Source organism: Dermacentor variabilis, chromosome 1 (assembly GCF_050947875.1).
Source record: "Dermacentor variabilis isolate Ectoservices chromosome 1, ASM5094787v1, whole genome shotgun sequence".
NCBI lineage: Eukaryota > Metazoa > Arthropoda > Arachnida > Ixodida > Ixodidae > Dermacentor > Dermacentor variabilis.
In genome coordinates this window covers 56,867,629-56,882,070 of record NC_134568.1, presented here as the reverse complement: position 1 = coordinate 56,882,070, position 14,442 = coordinate 56,867,629, and the positions used below count along the sequence as shown (strand labels likewise).

The following is a 14,442-nucleotide window of genomic DNA, read 5'->3' as shown; positions in this document are numbered from 1 at the left end:
GAAGCGGCCTGAGACTAAGCGAAAGCCGTTTACACAATCATTTGCTGCGAACGAAGGGCATTTTACAATAGCAACGCCAAATTCAATTCGAAGCGGGCAGCCGGGACCACCGCCATGTTGGTGGCTAATTCCTTCCCATAATTCCTAATGCGACGATCCTGCGTTTACATGCTCCGCGAGAGTCAGCTCGCACCCGTAAATCTACCCTTGCCTATATAGCGCATTAATGCGATGCGCCTTCCTAGCGCATTACCGCTGTTTACATGAATGCGATGCGCTAGAAATGCGATGCGACACTGTCGCATTCATGTAAACGCGGCTTGATAAGTGCTGTGGTGATGCGCATAAACATGCAAAAATTGGGCATTATAAAGTTGAGAGCAGCAAAGGGAGCAGCAGACACTTTGGAGATATCATCAGTCTCAGCGAAGTTACCGCGCAAAAGATTATGTTTTTATCTACGCTTTTGCTTTGTGCATTCACATGACAATGACTAATAATTAAAATTATTAAATTATGGTTGTTAACATCTCTAAGCTGCACAGCGGCTTATGTGGGACACTGTCAGGAAAGGCTCCGAATCAATTTTAACCGCATGGGATTTCATACCGTGCGCCTAAAGCACGGTAGCAGGTCTTTTTGCATTTTTCCCTGATCGGAATTTGGGCGCCGCCACTGGGTGCGGCTCCACTGAGCCCTCGTGATGGGTATGGCTGATTGTTGTTGACGAAGTTCATCTGAAGTATCTTTTAACACTACAGTGTAAATGGGGCGCAAATTAGTACAATTCGCGACAACGCAAGACAAATCTTTTTCCGAAGACCAGTCATATAGGCGAAGTATAATTTCGGCACCGTGAAAACGTGCATCTTCTGTGGTAAAATGTTCGCTTTCGACGAGTAATATTTTTTTGTGGCTGTTTGATCTACAGAAGAGGCGAATTCTTACGACGCAACTACATACTGACTTAAGCGAGCCATGCACTCGGCAATAACGCCACGCTGTTGTACCGGAAAAACGTGGACGGTAATACTTTCTCTGCGCAGTTCGTAGATGCTGTCACTTCAAAAATAGCAATATGCCGGAATTACGATTGCGGCAGTTGATACACAAGCAGCGTTCTTATGCAGATATAACAGGTCGTATCAACGTTTTTTTGCCAACCAGCGGACACTTCGAATGTGCGGCAGATGGGAGGGGCACTTGCAGTGACATCGTGCTGTTTGCAAACAGGGAGAGGCCTATTGTGATGGCACGGAAAGCACGAAAAGCCTCCGCGGTATTGCTCAAGCTCAGTGTAGTCGAACGTGTGCGAGAACTAACGATGCTGAAGGCGATGAAGACATGGAGGAGCTGGTCATCGAATCCTACATGCTCGACCTTTTTTTGTGTGTGTATGTGCTTTTTTTTTTACAGCGAAACTGTATCTGGGCTAGTTTCCAGCGGATCGATCTCCGTAGACCGCGAAAACTGTGTGCCGATGGCGAAGATAGTGCAATGCCGGGCCGACCCGCGGCGGAGGTGAAGCAGGCTTCGAGTACTCCGCCAACTTGCAAGAATAAGTTTAATATCTTGGGTACAAATACCAACCATATCACAAAATAAGCTGATAAGAACAGATGCTATACTTGGACCCTCGTCGGCCATGTCTACGTTCGCACCTGTCGGCGTCCCAAGCGCTTGTGTATCTCCTTTCTTTTCCTTCCGCTCTCCCGTCGGTCCCGCCAAAACGTCACGCGTGTATTCTTACCTCCAGCTCCTCGGGGCGGCAGTCCTGTCGTCCAATAGACCGTTTTATTGAGGGCGCCGCCGATGGAGGGATGTATGTTATGAGCGTCCCCTTTGGAAGGGGGCGGTGGGTTGCATCACTAAGCTCTTGCTATTATAATGCCTAATGTCCTACCTATAGGTAAAAAAAAAAGAAAAAAAAAACCCACGATGAACTCCCACAACCAAATTTTCTTACCACATATTGCGAACTTTGCTTTTGTACGTCTGCGTTTTTTGTCGTTTCCCTACTTTTCTTCCACCAATCTTCCAATCGCCTCTTAATAATCTCTACTGCAGACATGTTTACTTTTCCCCTGCTCTCGCTGAACCCATGGGCTTCAAGGAGGCCAGTGGTGCCTAAATCGAACGCTGGGCAGATGTCTTCACATTCTAATAAAACATATCAATAAAAACTTAGAGCGCTACAAACACGAAAGATGTAGAGAAAGAAACACACACCACACGCGCTCACTCACAACTGATGTTTAATGCAGGTATGGAAAAATACATATATAGAAAGTGGACGCTTCGCGCATGTCATATGTGCATTGGCCAAACACAAAAATTCAATTAAGGGGGCGCCATCCTATCATCTCGCCTTACATTGTAAATCATGTCTGTCTAAACCCTTCCTCGAAAACACAGTAATTTTGTTCTGTCACACTAACCAAACCACACGAGAAATCTCGGAAGCCTATCATATCACCGAAACTGCCGCGCTGTGTGTAAGCCAACCATCCATATTACTACATGATAAAGAATTCAATTTTATTAATCGATATTCACACGTGCCTTAGATGCATGCTGTTTTAATACCTCGTCTTGACATGCGCGTAGCGTCCACTTTCTATGTATTTTTCCATACGTGCATTAAACATCAGTTGTGAGTGAGCGCGTGTGGTGTGTTCTTCTTTCTCTACGTCTTTCATGTTTTTAGCGCTCTAAGTTTTTATTGATATGCGTTACCAACTAGCCCACCTATCCATCCTTTTGTAATAAAACATGCATCGTTTACCTAGCTTTACCGCAGCAAGCACATGCTTCTTCTTCATTCTTATATCTCGCTTTATAGGTGCATGTTCTAAGGCATCCCGATCTTGCTTCGAAAAGTAATGAGCTTCCCTTTGAGTTATCATAAATTGTGTCTTTCCTGATTTCGTTTTTTCCTCTGAAGTAGTTACTCATGGCAGGTTTCTTTTCCATTGCTGCCACCTATGGGATTATTTCAGCCTCTCTGACTTTCCGCTTGATGTTCTTTGTTGCTGTGTTGCTCACCCTACAGGCCGCACACTTGCTGGTAAGCTTCCTAGTTCTTTTCCCCCACTGTAAATGGATGTTGTACAAATATTTTGTGCCATTTTGCGATCACAGCGCCGTCTATCGTCCGGTACCATGCTGGTATGTGGGATCGCGCTTGAGAGTGCACGGCGAACGTGCTGCTGACGATGAGTGGCAAGTTTTCGAGTTTTCCCGAGAGGTTTCAACAAGTTGCTTTGATTGCGAATCTTCATAACGTGTCGTCACTAAGCTTTTAGCTTGGATATAGCCGCAATATCGAACGGCGACGGGCCTAGAGGCGCTCCCGCAGCTCTGCCCACGATCGAAATAGGAGGCGAGTCAAGTATGAACATTGTCGATACGTAGCGTATACATTTCACGTGTTATTATTGTATCTCTAGCCTTAAACTCTAATAATGTATCACTCAGGCGACAACAATAAGAGGTGTCTCCATGTGTCATGTGGTGTGCCGCAGCACCGTACATACCAAACCAGGTAACTGCGAAGCTCCGAGGAAACACGTTTTGCAAGCTTTCGTGCTTCTAAAATTTTCGCGGTACGATTTTCTAAACATTATTTATCTGGCACGCGGGCATGAAGCTTTACAAAATAAAGAGTTGTAAAATAACTCGATCGAAAGGGCTGTCAACATGAATAAAATGAGCTGATGATAGTGGCCGCGAAAATGCCATGCACGATCAACCAGACGCGCGCGACGAGTTGAGAGATTATGCGCACGCTGACGTCTCGAATGGTGCCTGTGCGTGCAAGGGCACCTCGCCTACTCGAGATAGCCGAAAACCGAACAACTTCTCTTTTGCAACAGCAACTTTATTTTCTGCAGTAATGCAGCGCGCGATGAGCGGCGTCAACATCTTGCCGGCGAGATTCAGAAGCACGGGAGAGCCCATGTGAACTATAGCGCCGGCCGGAACGCGGTAGGCATGGCTTTGGTTACAGAATGGAAATGCGAAATAGCAAATGCGCACCTTGATTTCTTAGTTTCCCCTACTGTTTTCATAATACGTCCTCGGTCAACTTCTACGAGAACGTTGGTTGCCAAGCATGATAATCTTAGAACACGTTTTAACAGAATAAGTTTAATGTGCGTGCACGAAGAAATAGTTAGCTTCATTCATTCGCAATAGTTTACCGACTCGAACACGCACCTTTCTTTCATATCCCAGTTTGATCATGGGTGCCTAATTTAGAGTTCGTCGCCGAGCGCCCACTGGGAACAACACCTTTCGAACATGCAGGCGATGACATCAAGTCATTTCTGTTTATGCTGGCAATACAAAGCGGCCGCTTCTCTGCTATCGCAGTGGCGGTGTCCACGAAGTCGCCGCGGCTGAAGACTCGCTTCACCCTTGCTTCCCAAAGTTACTTTTGCAGCCGAATGCAGCAGAGTGGTAGCCCGTCGACCTTGAGTCATCTGACATCGCAGAAATCCCAGACAGAACACGTTAGAATCGCACTAATTCGCAATCAAACCGCTACCTTTGCAAGCTGTCGCTGGGAGAAAACGGAGTCCGCACATACCAGTGCGAGGAGGAGAGCTGCGCGGCGCGCTGGTTTGAGGCTACGTTCCTCCTCGCCGATAATACGGTCTAATAAGACCGTTTTTTTCATGGGCGCCACCATATTGCATACGCAGTGCCTCCATCTATGGGCAGTCGGCATGCTGGCTTGGACGATGTATGTATTCACTGAACACGTGCTGGTGGGCGAATTGGTTATACATGATTACAACGAAGGCGCCAAATAAAACAAGAGACGAAGGTAGGCGACCGTGTCGCCTTCCTTCGAGCGTTTACTTGGAGTCGCGAATAGACACGACAACGATTGCGGGCAAACTGAAGGTACGGCATGGTGCGTTTCTGTTATTTCTGAAAAATAAACACCATGCAAATGTCAAGCGGACTACTGACGCAGGGCGTGCAGACGCAAAGCCGCGCATAAAGCATTGCAGGGTCTAGGCGCCACTACGGAAGAGGTCGCACGTCAAATCAACGCTTTTGTGCCCCGGGGTAGCTTTGCGGAAATGGTATTGCTCGAGGTGGCGGGTTCGATCCCGACCGCGGCAGCCACGTTTCGACGGGGCGAATTAAGAACACGCACGGCGATGCTTCAAGAAAACACGTATCGCTGAGAGTTCGGTGTAGTACGCAAACAGCAGTGTTGCACGCAAGGGAACGCGTAACAACAACTCACCACTCTCGTATTGGACTAAACGTTGAAGAAATTAAACATTCGCCGTCGACATCACCGCTGATTATCGTCAATCAAAGCAAACAGCACAAAAACTCCGCTTACATCGATTCCCACAGTGCGCGGGTTCCGCAAAATTTTCTTTTACCGCCTTCGTCCGCAACACAGAACACGAACGTGTTTGTATTGATACCCCCGGTGGGAATTCGGCTGGCAAGACGGTCGAAGTCGGCCGTCGCGGAGTGTGAGAACGTCATGCCAATTTACTCTAAAGATGTGCTATTCTCAATTGTGGAACTGCTAGTGCAACACTGGCACGAAGAAAGGAAGCAAAACCGTTCACCGACGATTAAGGTACTCCCTAATGCGAAATTTGAGCGCCGCTATACATGTCTTTTGATTTTGCGACATATTGGCTGTCGCGGACAATTTATCTCGTGCTGTAGGTTGCAAGTGGAGCGAAGTGCGGTGCGACTGCCTCGCCAATCTGGAGATCGCGAGAGCCAACGCGTGGGTGACGCGTGGGCGCGATTCACAGCAGCAGCCGCCGCCGACACACCTCCCTGATGACGCGCGATACTCTGGCGCCATCTCGTAGCCATTGTCTTCGCACGGCGCTTTTCTTCTCACGCGTTTGCCATATCCTCCTCCGCTTTCTGTCTCATGAGTCCCGTTTCATTCTCCTGCGCCACTGTGAACCAGTTCACGACGGTTCGGAAATTGTGCAGCTCGACTTCGGTGCAGGCACAGCGCGACGCTCGAAACTAAAGCCAAGGTGCAGACCCGGTGCAGGCGTTTTGTTTTTGCAAACTAATGTGCACGGAGTGCGTAAGTTCGAGCTTCTGAGGCGCAAGTACACCTGCGCTTGCGCAGACACAGCAGACGCAGGTAAGCGGGGTTTTAACGGCGTTCGCGCATGTGTGCTGTCTCGCCTGCGGCGCTGCTGCTTCGTACCTATACGCCTGCAGAAAGTCGACACCAGCAGTGGAGTGGGTGCAGCGAAATCGTGAACCAGCCCTGCACTTTTCCTGCACCTTTTGAAACAAACGGCCTAGTTTAGCGGGCGCCATGGGTGGGTGCAGCACCTCCTGAATTGGTTCAGGTGGTGCAGGAGAATCGAACGTATACCTATGGTTTCGCTGCACCCTTCTCGCGTCTTTCATCCCCCGCTGCGCTCCGCGTTCGCTTTCATCTTTCGCTGTGCTCGTTCGCCCGGTTGCGCCGAACTACGACGCCGAGGGGCGTCGATGCTCGCCGCAGGAGCGGAAGAGCTGTGTTCTAAAAACAAAACAAAAGGCGACAGGATAAAGCGACGCACTGTCAACATTTTCTGTGCGTGTGTATGTGCGTGTGTGCGTGCGCGCGCGTGTGTGTGTAATCTACCTAAACCTGCAGATACCACAAGTGTGGGTCTAGGACACGCCACTTACCAAATCAGAGGACGTTACGTAAATTGGTTCTGAGAATGATTAGCATTCGTGATCAAGACATTAATCGGAGATTCTAGTGCCTTTTTTGCGAAGTTTTGCAGGTCACTTGACTGCGATTGCTAAACGCGGATTTTCCTGGACAAATCGGGCCTAACTCAGTTTTTTCTTTTTACGAAACCTGACCGCGGGGTGCAGGACGATATACTCTACGCATATTTGGACATAATTGGATTCATATTAGAAGAAATCGAATATTGCGTTCTGTAATCGAATACTTAGGCTCGACAGGGACGTACGTGATTAATGTTGCAACTATCGAATATTGGCGCACCCTTAAGAATAAGCCAATACACTGAATTGACTTATGGGGTTTGACGTGCCAAAACCACCCGCCATACTTGCTCAGTGGCTATGGTGTTGCGCTGCTAACCGCGAGGTTGCGGGATAGAATCCCGGCTACGGCGGCCGCATTTCGATGGTGGCGATATGCGAAAATACCGGTGTACTTAGGTTTAGGTACACGTTAGAGAACCCCAGGTGGTCCGAATTACCGGAGTCCACTACGGCGTGCCTCGCAATCAGAAAGTAGTTTTGTCACGTAAAATCCAATAAAATTTTTCTACTTGCCAAAACCAAGATGTCATTATGAGGCACGCGCGTAGTGGGGGACTCTGGATTAATTTTGACAACCTGGGATTCTTTTAACGGGAACCTCAATCTAAGAACATGGGCGTTTTTGCATTTCGCCCCCACCGAAATGCAGCCGTCGTGGCCGGGATTTGATCCCGCGATCTCGTGCTTAGCGGCGCAACACCAGAGCCACTACAACCCCGGCGGGTAACTAATAAATCAAGAAGTTCATCTTAAGTCTGTGCAAGGTTTATGTAGTATGATACGAGCGCATCTCGCTTGTGACCCCCGTAACAATTCTGCGCCTGCGTACAGGCTGCCGAAAAAATATACTAACTGGCTAAAAGCAGCGGGATAACTTATGTTCTTGTGCGAAAGCGGCGCTCGACAGATGTATTAGGCACATAGTCAATTACTCTGATAAGAGTGAGAGATTAATTGCAGCTGCAGGTTTGCAAAGCCGTTCCTGTTCGATGCACGACGCTGTACCTCCGCGCTTGAATTTCAGCGTGTTACTGAGGCGGGAACCATTTTTTTTTCAGTTTGTCTTTTATTATTGCACGAAAAATAAGGGTATAAATGTGGGTTGTACATACATGCAGAGGGAGGTCCCAAAGTCAAAAGGCTGTAGACAGAACTTCCTGTTAGTACTAACGGGAAAACTTTAATACGTGCAACAACCTTACATGACTATAAAAAGAAACAGCGTATGCTTAATGTCGCCAGCTAACACACACAAAGAAGAAAATATTTTATTGACTCAAGACAATTGTTAACTACAAGAATCGGCGGAATACATGCGCATTGGCGCTTTCTACTGAATACAAAAATTTACGAAGGCCAGATTTGCATCCGTAAAATTAAAATGGTGGCATCTCGTGCGCGTATAAATCGGACGGCATGTTTGCCTCCGTTGATCACCAGCGGACGAACACGAAAAAGCTCAATGCTGAGCCAAACACTTCGACAAGCGGACTTGCCTTCGTCAGGGCGCAGACCCTGTCCAAGACACGTTCGCTTGTCGAAACGTTGGCTCCCATCTGATGCGTCTCTTGTTTACTCCCTGGTGTCACCATCCGTCTTGCTTTGAACCCGTTGTCTTGTTTAAATGTTCGTCTCCGCCTGTGTCTTGTATGACCAGTTAAATTTGCGCCCCGTACACCGCGTGGTACTCGCGTGGTCACGTCTGTATCATTGCTATAGCGGTATATTTTTGAAAATTTCTCTTGCTTACGCTGTAGTGACGGCTGCTAGTCGCCGCTATGCCTATAGGCCACCAACGCATCCTATTTTTTTCTTCTTCCTCGCAACTTAAAAGGAAGAGAAAAGTAAAGGGAAAGAAAAACATCCGGTAATGGTGCCGTTATCAACATTTCCAGTTCTGGGAGCTTAATGAAATCCCCGTGCACCGCCGAATGAAAAAAAAAAAAAAGGACGAAGAAGAGAGAGCTATAGTACAATGCCTCTCTAGCTTGGTGAACACTGTCTTGCGCAGTGGTGCGGCGGGCCCCAAGTTCAATGTTCTTGGATTGTCGAGAGGGGAAACTTGGAGAAGTAGCGCTTATTACTGTACAGCTCCGACGCGTCTTATACTTACAGTTTCTTTTTTTTTTTTCGTGTTACACGCCGGCTGCTTTGAGAGCCTTGCTCAGAGCAGCTACGACGAGAGGTTAAGGCGAGGTGCTAACTTGGCTGGTAGCGGCGCTCTCTCCAAAGTGGATTGACCGCCCGCATAGCGAGTGCGCTGCACTCGACCCCCAACTGTTCCTCTGACGACGACGGCTGGCACGTCTCACCGCAGCGCCTCTTGAGAGGGCTTGCCGTAAACATCAGGGGGGACAGCGGCCGACAGGATCAAGGGTCTCGCGAAATGAAAGACGATAAGGTCCTCATACAGGCTGTGCTCCTCGTTTGCGCAAAGGTTGTTTTAAAACCCTGGTCACGCCTCGACGGGCCGTGGAGAACAGAGGCAGCGCACGTGCTACATTCGAGCGCCGTCGCCTGCCGGCAAAAAGGAAGAAAGAAACACGCCGCCAGCAGCGCGGGTATGGCTGTGTATCCTCAAACGCGTTATGCCTTTGTGTACATACTCGTCTGAAAAAAACTTGGATGTATGCGGAAAGAAGACTCGAGATCTGTGTTTCTCGCGTAGGTTCGCTCTTGGAGGATCGTCCCTGCTCCCACGGATGTGTCGCTTTCGTCTTTGGCCCGCGGCCGGGACACTTCCTATATGAAAGGGAGAGGTATACGTAGAAGAAGCGCGACTTCTTCAATTCGCAATATCAGGGAGCACATCAAATAACGCGAATGATGTTCACTGTCGTCGTTCTTCTGCACGACGTCTCTATATTTTGGTGAAATGTGGTCGGCAGCAGCAAGGTAAGAACAATGAGTCTTGAGAAAAATAAAAATGCGTACGAGGAGGCGCAGACTTCAGAAAAGTGGCAATGAAAAAGGAAAGCAACGTGGGGTCGCTTCCGCATTGGCGCTGCACCCAAGAGATGGTTTTTTCTTGCACACCTTGCCGGGCTTGTGTAAGAAAAGGCAACCTGATGCGAAAACTTGTGCTTATTATCAAAAAAAAAAATCGTCGCATAGTCAGTTTTTTTCATAACGATACTAGTACGTTGGATGGTGGGCTCCATCTTAGCGGGAGCACTTGAAGCACGTTGCGGAAGTGATTTGTTTCTGCTTTTAAAAAAAATGGTGCAGGTTTCGGCTAAAGGGTGGCGCAGATCTTGTGTGTGCATCCCTAATTAACAACTACAACGACGACAAAGAATAACACGCGGACGTCGCGACTAGCCGGGCTCGTCGTTTCACCCGCTCTTTCTGGTGCTCACGACGTATTAGCAGTGCAGTATGGAAGTTTAGTAATGCTAGCGTGTGGTGTGCTTCGCTCGTCATTTAAATTTAGCTTTCTATTTCCTAATTCCGCGCCTACTGCAACTACACGAGCTTCTGAACTCTGTAGGCATGCTTCCTGCGGAAGGTGCGGCGCCACCTGGACCGTCGCCAATTCACCATCGGGGAACGCCACCTCCTTCCACAAACAAAGACTACTCGGACTAGAGCCGTCATATAATAAAGTTTTCTTCTCAAACGCAGGCCGTAATACGAAAACACTCAGGCTAACCAAACTGTTATAGTATAGCCGGAGGCCTCTATGCTCCAAATAATTTGCCTCGAAATAAGGCTTATATTCTGTGTCTCCAGATGTCTTCCTCCAATGGCAGATGGCTTCGACCTTAGCTGCTGGCCGTCGTTACTCGCAATTGAAGATCCCATGGAGCGCCCCCTGAAAATTTGCATTTGAGACATGTCTGTGCAAGAACGCCGCTCCAATAAATGTGAAGTGTGTGTTATCACAGGAGTCTCTATTCAGCTTTCACTAGATGAAATTGTTTCCGCGCATCTCCAAACGATGTCTATCTAGTCCGTACGGCGTCTGGGACTGTCGGACAGTGTTCGTATTGCGTTTGCCACAGAAACTAAGCCGAAGTGTGTGATACTAAGCTATATACACGAGGTATCGTGTATATAAATTCACACAGTTCTTAAGGCAGAGCCCCAAATTTCAGCGCCTTCGTTACGTGGCTAGTGCCTATAGGCTCGCATTCCGATGTTCTCGATGCGATGGTTGCCGCGACTGAGCGGCACGTGAAAATGGGAACCTTAAGTGCTCTAACTGTGACAATAAACACGAGCTGTCTTACAGCGGCTGCTCCGCAGCTTTACCAAGGAGATGGTGGTGGTAAAAGCTTTAATTCCTCAACAGAAAAGGATCTGTGAGATTACATGTGTCCTTCTTGATGGCTTCGTGAGGTGGCCGTGAGACCGTGTCTTACGGCGACTTCCAAAGCCCAGGTCACAGCCCGTAGCCTCCCACTGCTCTCGGTTGGATAGCTGGCACTCGGCTCTAGGTTTGAGCTCGGGGCATTCGTGTAAGATGTGTGCTAAATCGGCTTTGTCGGCCTCGCGTAGCGTACGTTCGGGGGAGTGTGTCCCCGAGTAGGCTATGGCTAGTTTGCACGAGCTGGGGAAGGTGTGTGTGTGGAGTTGCCTCCACGGGGTGGGTATGCGAGTCTTTCGTTTTTATAGTATTGCGTAATTTAGTGGTAGGTTATCATGCGCTCTTTTGCTCCTCGAAGGATCGGTTGGCTCACTGCCCGGTTGACGAGTCCTCGGGCGAAAATTGTGAGCCGCTTCGCTCCCGGGATGGGACGAGTGCGCAGGGATCCACACGAGTTTGGTCAGGCAGGGGGTGAAGAGTGTTTTCTTTAGGATTTGCAGCGCCGGTTCGTGGATTCTGGCTTTGTGAGAATTACGCATGGCCGTCTTTGTGTCGCAGAAAATGATCTTGGCTGCGGAAGTAGACGAAATTTTTACTACAAAGTCGACAATAATAGGGCCTACAGTTCTGCGAGGGCCGCTGTGCTTGAACAGCGAGAAATTCAAGCTGCTTGCGCCGCTGAGACATGATCAGAACTATACCGTGCGGAGGTTAATTTAGAGAGTGTCCAGCACTTTCAGCTTAGACGTTGTGGAAGAGTTCGCTCCTTCGCACTTCGAAACATAGGTATCTTGCCCGTGGTTTCAGCAGAGGAGAAAGCTGTGAGCAGGCGTCATTGCGTTCGTACTCTGACTCTTTTCAGTGAGCTATAGTTCGCTCACTGTAAACAGATGGCGCTTGCTCCGCGCCTGCTCTTAGTCTAGTCGTTTGTTGCCTGAAGGTTGGCCGTGTCGCCTCTTCGACGGTTAGACTCCCGGTCACGGCAGGCGCGTTCCAATAGGGGTGGAAGGTAAAAATGCTGCTCTAACTTAGATTTAAGTGTACGTTAAAATGCGCCAAATGGTCGAAATGGATCCAGAGCACACATACCGCGTGCCTCGTAACCTACTGTTCAGTTTGAGGAGGCTAAACCCCACATTTCGAAAGATCTGCTAAATATGCTATACGTGTACATACTTGAGTAAGGCTGCCTCATAGTTAGTGGATTAACAATTGTTTCATTATCAGATGGATCTGTGTACTAAAAGCTGATCAGCTCGCAGCGTTTTGAGTTCACAGTGGAGAAGCATTCAAAAAAGCATGCACCATGCATTCGGTAACGGCGCTTTGTTGGCTCTGCTTTGCTGTTAGATAACGTATTCTCAGGCCTGCTTCGTCCTTGTTTCTTTTCTCCATAACTCCCGAGTGAAATCTCGAAACGTCATCTCACTCAGACCAAAACATTTCTGTGGCAAAATAATTTATTTATTATTTATTTATGCAATACCCACAGCGCCATTACGAACACTACAACGGGGGTCAATACATAAAATCAAGTGAATACGTGCACCATCACAAAGACACAAATAAAGAAATAAAAAATAAGCAAAGTGATCAAAACTGTAAAAAAAAATATAGCAAGAACGCACACACTGTTAGCGAGCAGAGAAAGTCATAGTAGTAAACCTGTCATTTAAAAATAGTATAAACCTGTTAGTGTAGCAATGCGTAAAACGTATCATTCAATACTACATCAACCACTGAAAGTGGAATAGTATTACCAATCCGGTATTATTCTTGAAAAAAAAAACATTCTGAACTGTTGTGCGTGAGAAAATATTTCGCGTACTTTATGGGAAATGATCGCCTCGGCGCTAATAAATAGTGAGGTTCAACAGCGTCGCCTGTCGCTTCCAATTATTGAGTAAAAGATACCATGAAGAAGTTTTAAACGAAGTTTGTTTCCAGTGTTTTTTGAGTGAATCTCCCTGCACGTTAGTTTTCGCTTGTGTTGTGCTAAAGCTAAAGCAGTAATCTCCAGTAACAAATCTTACAGCTAAATTTTGTACCCTTTTAAGAGGTGCTTTGTCACCTACCATCGGTGGGTACCATACCCAGCTTGCATATTCTGAAATTGACCCGACGAATGTTTTCTAATCCAGTGGCAGTGCTGAATATTTTGCCATTATGTCGAAGAAATTCTGAGGACTTGCCTGTACTCACTATCACATTATCAACGCGAGAATGCCATCTTAAATCAGCAGTAAACTAAACTCCGAAATATTTATAAACAGACACCCGTGAAGATCCAGTATTATCGGAGATATACTGAAACAAACATTTTTTTTCTTGCTAAAAGCCATGAAAACACTCTTACCTAGATTCAAGTACATGTTCCATTTAAGACAGTTGTGATTAATGAGGGTGACATCAGTGTCAAACGCGTCAGTTGTCTTCACAACTAGTAGGCATGCATAAAACGCAATCATCAGCGTACACTCTCGAATAAGATAGGACTTCTTCACTGATATTATTGATAAATAAAGAGATATTTTTTTATCGAAGCCAATATTCCCAAAACGATTATGATGGCCAGATTGCACCGCAAATTTAATTGACGCTGGCTTGCGCTTGTAAAGACTCTTTTTATGGTTTCTATGGTTTTATGGTTTGCGCACCATTCACTGCAAATCACTAAGACTCACAGTCACGTATTCGACATGAGTGCACTCGTTAGAGAGCGTGCCGACCAACATGGTATCTTACGTAAAAATGTTCAAAGCTGTGCGTTTCGTCGAGAGCCACAACGCATATAAACTTGCGACAAACGATATTATGTTTTTTTTTCTGTAAGCTGCCACAAAATTTCAAAACATGGACGTTTTAAGCTCGGAGCGCTGCATAAAGAACTCTATTCGCGAGTCCATACGCAGCGAATAAATTATGTAATTACATCGAAATAAAAAGCTTTACTGACCAAAACACATCACAACTTGTGGCTTGCAAGTCATAGGCAAAACATAAGAAAAAGAAAAAGAATAGGATGGGCGAATGACGTGTCCGCTTTGCCACCCTGCACTGGGGGAAGGGGCATAGGGATAACGAGAGAGATAGAAGAGAGGGAGAGAGATGACATAGAGCACGGTTGCGGGCAGTTTTAAAGGTTCGCACCGAGTCTACACGCGGTAGGGCAACTACGCTTTGGTGGCTTTCTGTGCCATCGACGCGTACGACCATGGTCCAAGGAGCTTAATTTCCGAAAATGGTCTAGACTCCAGCCGGTTCAACGCTGTCCAGAGAGCTTCACGCTCGACGTCGCACTGGGGACAGAGACATAGGATGTGGTCAAT

At 47.4% G+C, this 14,442-nt stretch overlaps 1 pseudogene; it reads right to left on the bottom strand.

Moving 5' to 3' along the window:
- Positions 1–1,467: 1,467 nt before the first annotated feature.
- LOC142567816 (U2 spliceosomal RNA) lies at positions 1,468–1,647 on the bottom strand (annotated as a pseudogene).
- Positions 1,648–14,442: the final 12,795 nt, after the last annotated feature.